General features: G+C 39.5%; 1 long non-coding RNA gene across 1 annotated transcript; it reads right to left on the minus strand.

Moving 5' to 3' along the window:
* Positions 1–446: 446 nt before the first annotated feature.
* On the minus strand, positions 447–4,593 carry LOC107836921 (uncharacterized). The gene is made up of 2 exons (XR_001662896.1): positions 4,556–4,593; positions 447–4,009 (listed from the first exon to the last, which is right to left on the minus strand). It is a non-coding gene; the product is annotated as an uncharacterized LOC107836921 (long non-coding RNA).
* Positions 4,594–4,983: the final 390 nt, after the last annotated feature.

Genomic DNA, 4,983 nt, shown 5'->3' on the forward strand with positions numbered 1-4,983 from the left:
TGTGTAGAGGAATATGTTCTGATCAGTCAGTTTGAAAACAATCCTTATTAATTACATAGTTTGGTACGACAACAATAATGAACTGATTTAATACATCGTTAAATGTCATTTGAATCAAGTATGGATTATCTGAATGTACCCTGCTCAAAAAAATAAAGGGAACACTCAAATACCACATCCTAGATCTGAATGAATGAAATATTCTCATTGAATACTTTGTTCTGTACAAAGTTGAATGTGCTGACAACAAAATCACACAAAAATCATCAATGGAAATCAAATTTATTAACCAATGGAGGCCTGGATTTGGAGCCACACACAAAATTAAAGTGAAATGTTCCCTTTATTTTTTTGAGCAGTATATTTAATACTGAAGGTCTGACATTAAGATAATTCATTTCATACAGAAAAAGACAAGAGATGAAAAAAACATGCAAAGACAAAACTCTTAAAACCATGTTTATTCTAGAGCCAGTTCACATTAGTTGCAACCATCATCCATTGTGTGCATTTCAAAACCTTTCCCAGGTCCTCTGTGTTCATGTACGACCACTGGGAAGCTGATTACCAGAGGATGGTTCCAGTAAAACCAGTTCATTCGCACCATCACTGCCTTTCTCTTCCAGTCAGTGTAGAACGGGTCATACAAGGAACGACACTCGATGTACAAAGGAGGGGCATCTGGGCTGACAGTGGGTACACCAGGATCCAGAGGTTCTCCTACGCTTGTGTGCAAGTGTAGCTGCTGCATTTTGTACTGACAGTGAAGTCCAGCTACAGTCCTGTAAAATGGATTTTACCAAACAACTAATGCTGCACTAACATTTTATGATTTTAGCTGCTTTGCTCAGTTCCTCTGCCATGATGTTGGGTCAGCACTAGAGCAATCACTTTGTTAATATTACGCAAAAACAATACCATGTTCATCTTATGCTAACATGTAAAAAAAAAATCTGCATTCTGAAAATATACATCCTATTTCAACTGTACTGTAAAAAAAAGTTTTTCTATGGTGCAAGTCTTGTGATTGGTTTGTGACTGAGTAACCTTAAGAAGAACAAGTGGGAAGAGAGAACAGTGAACAGGCACCGGTTCCGTCAGCACTGACGACGTTTATGTGCACCGACAATGAGAACATGTTGAAAAGGAAAACGACTCAGGTTCTAAAACCAGAACTGAATTTGCGTTTGGAGGAAATCGTCAGTTTTGGTTTGTTCAGCTGGAGCTCTGCCTTCACAAACAACATGATGTTTTCCTAGAGCTTCATTTGGAAACAGAAAGCTGGACTTTCAGCTGCTTCCTTCCTCCTGACAGGGACAAGGCAGCAGAGCAGGAGTGTGATATTTGGAGAAGATCAGTTGAACTATTTTGTTGTTTATGGACCCCTGGATCATCCTCAACAGACATTTTAAAGAAGACAAAAAGAGAGACAAGAAAAAGAGTAGACTCATCATGGCTTTAACTGAACTGTTAAGATCAGCTTTACTATGATTTACTGAAATAAAAAGTTTGAGAACTGAACAAAAACACAGACTCAGTGCCAAAGCATCCTGGAGTCATCTATGGTTTGGTTCAGGAAACCAATAACAAAACTAAATACTACTAGCAATATGAGCTCAGAAAATATGTCCCCTCCTCTTCATTGAGGCCGTTCAGTAGGGCTTCTGCTTTAAGACAAAAGTCTGCGGAAGTGTAAAAAAAAAAATCCAGTTTATTCCTGTGACATTTATGTTTGATTTGAACTTCAACCACACTGAGTTTGACTTCAGGAGCCTGCAAATGTCCAAACCAGGCTGGGAACGAACTAACTGTTCAGTCAGGACTGTACCGGCAGCCTTCTGTGAGTTTACACAGTTACTGCTGATGGATGGAATATTGACAACTGAAGGCATTTTTGTTTTTTCATAGCTAAATTAAGATGTGGTCATTACACATTTGACTTTGGTTAAGGTCTGAACTTTGACTAGGCCTTAGTAACTTCATCATGCATGTCTCAAAAAAGACTTTCTGCAAAGAACTATTCCAGACAAGTCATACTTTAACAGAGATTTTGCTGACTGTGTCCTGTAGACTTTGTTAGTTTCTGATTTGTCCAACAGAACAAAGCAGATCCTGAGGTGGTTCTGTCAGAACACTCACAGTAGAATCTGTTCCAATGGTTTCAACTTTAACATCAACATGTGACATTTCCTTGTTTCTCTAGAATGATAACGGAGTTTGGAAATGACTTTCTACACATTTAAGAACAGGTTCTGATCCATGGCAACAGTTGCTACTTCAGGGTCATTGCTGGTGTGTTTTTCATTAGCATTGTGCTAACACATGCCTCGAAGGTCTTGAGTATCAAACTAAGTAAAGTTCTGCTTCCTAGATGTCCCCACCCACCATTAAACCCAGTAAAAAAAACTTTTTTGAACACGTTTATGCATTACAGTGATAATAGTGTCCACCTGACTGATAAAAAATGTGTATTTTATTCCCATTAGATTGATAAAGTAACTAGATCAGATCAGACTGGAAGTCAGAGGAAGCTAAAAGCTAACATCTCAAGAAGTTTCAAAGTGCTTCATGAGTCTCATAATCTTTTGTAACTTGTAAAAACACAGTCTTGGTTTCTATGGTTACTCATTTATACACCCTTCCCTCCTGCCTCCCATATCAGAATTCCAACCAGGAAAGACAAATCTCACCAGACAGACCAGAATTTTGTATCCAATATGGCCGCTCAACGGCCATATTGGATACAAACAGACATAGTGAAAACTGCGACTAAATTAATTATTAGCTCTTCTTATGGTTTAGTGTTATATTTTTTTATTTGTAAAATATATATTTTTAAAACATGTCCCTTTTGTGTTTGAACACTTAAAATGAAGGGACATATATTATGGACAGGTATTGCTAATAGTAGCACCAAATGCTACATCCATTGGTTTTGCATGATAACCAGTGTAATATGTCTTTTCTGAAATCATACTTATTTTCTTTCATAAGACAAAATTTTGAATCCACTTTAGATGTGGTAATGCATCAGTAGAACATGTTAGAGTTGTCTGTCTTTTTTTTAGTGAGCATTTATTATTTATTAAATAAATATGGAAAGGGGATCAGAAATAATAAAAGTGAGGGGAGACCTGGGGTCTTGTTTAGTTCCCTGAGTTTACTTCCTGGATGGTTTTGGTTGAAGAGGGCCACAAGACATACAATCTGTTTGTAACAAGAAGTCAGACTGCAGATGGACTCTCTACTACAAAGTCATTATGTGGACTTTAAAATAAAAGTTTCTTATTAGTGACAGTAAGATGTTTGTGGAGAAGTGGGTGTGCACGTAACGGTGGTCAGTGCTGCTTCCCCAAACCCCCGTGGCTCAGCATGGCCTGACCCTGCATTTCAGGTTGGCTACCTGAGTTTGGGCATCTTTGCGTCCTCCTTCGTCTGATTGTCTGTGCATTTTGTTTCAACCTGTACAGTTCGAGAGGTGTGTGTTTGTGTGTGTTGGTGTGAGGTCCAGGTCTTTCTAACACTGTAGCAAGTCTATTGCTTTGATGAAAAGGCATCACTTCACAGAAATGAGAGAAAAAGTAAAAAAATAAAACCACAAGCTGTTTTCAGGTGGAGAGGGAAGCTTGGTGAAAGCCAGACAGACGAATGAAACTCTTTCCACAGAATAAAAACCTGATAATCTCTGAACATCAACAAAAACACAACATGCTGACTAAAACAATGACATGAAAGTGAGATGTTTTTTTTTTTTCTTCACAATCTCACCAGCGTCTTCGCTGGGTGACGGCCAGCTGATGATATCAGGTTTGTTTTGGACAAGTTAACATTCATTCAGCCTTCAGATCCCACCAGCTGGCAGAGTGGCGACTCTGACCTGCGCTTTCTGAGCATGTCATTCAATCAGCCATAACATTATGACCACTGACTTGTGGGAGTGAACCTCTGACGTCCTGTTCAGTGTCATGCTTATCCATAGACGTTTGTTGAAAACTTTGCTGCACCCAAACTGTTTAAACAAAACTGATTAAACTTGGCTGAACATGGCAAACATTTTGAAAGAAAGTGACGCAAAACGTGTTTTTATTCTGAGAATAAATTTGTTCAATCAAGCCCCAAACAATGTGAAAACTGTTTTGTCAAAATTATTGACAAATAATTTTGTCAATAATTTTGCTTTATTATTGATACATTCAGCCCCATCCCTTTCCTATAGGAAATACAATCGGCCTATTCAATTTGCTTTTAGTTTTTTTCCATCGAGTCAGAAGTATTCATGAGACCCCTGGTTAACGTGTGAAGACCCAAAAGCATGAGGACATTCCCAGATATCTCATAAGGTAATCCTGATAGGACTGTGGTTGTTTTTGACTCATAATGTAGACAATTTTAAACCGTAACATCCATCCATTTTCTTTACACCCTTGTCCCTCAGTGGGGTTGGGAGGGTTGCTGGTGCCTATCTCCAGCTAACGTTCTGGGCGAGAGTCAGGGTACACCTTGGACAGGTCGGCAGTCTGTTGCAGGGCAACAGAGAGACACACAGGACACACACTCACACCTAGGGGCAATTTGGAGAGGCCAATTAACCTGACAGTCATGTTTTTGGACTGTGGGAGGAAACTGGAGTACCCGGAGAAAACCCACCATGCACAGGGAGAACATGCGAACTCCAGTGACACTCATGTCATGGCAAAGACCGGGGCCGGGAATCAAACCCAGAACCTTCTTGTTGCAAGGCAACAGCTCTACTAACTGCGCCACTGTGCAGCCCTAAACCCTAACATATTACTGCATATTTAAGAATTTACTTCCTCTATCACCATGGAGATTCATAATTTAAACGTTAGATCACATAAAGTCTCCCGCCTTTGCCTTTTTCATCTTTTCGTTATCAGAAACCCAGCCTGGTTCCTCTGCTGCAGCTCAAAGTGCTGATTCAGGTTGAAAGGTGTCAGAACTCTGTTTGCGGTGCTGTTTGCT

The sequence above is a fragment of the Poecilia formosa genome, unplaced genomic scaffold, assembly GCF_000485575.1.
Source record: "Poecilia formosa unplaced genomic scaffold, Poecilia_formosa-5.1.2 Scaffold96, whole genome shotgun sequence".
In the NCBI taxonomy this organism is placed as follows: Eukaryota; Metazoa; Chordata; class Actinopteri; order Cyprinodontiformes; family Poeciliidae; genus Poecilia; species Poecilia formosa.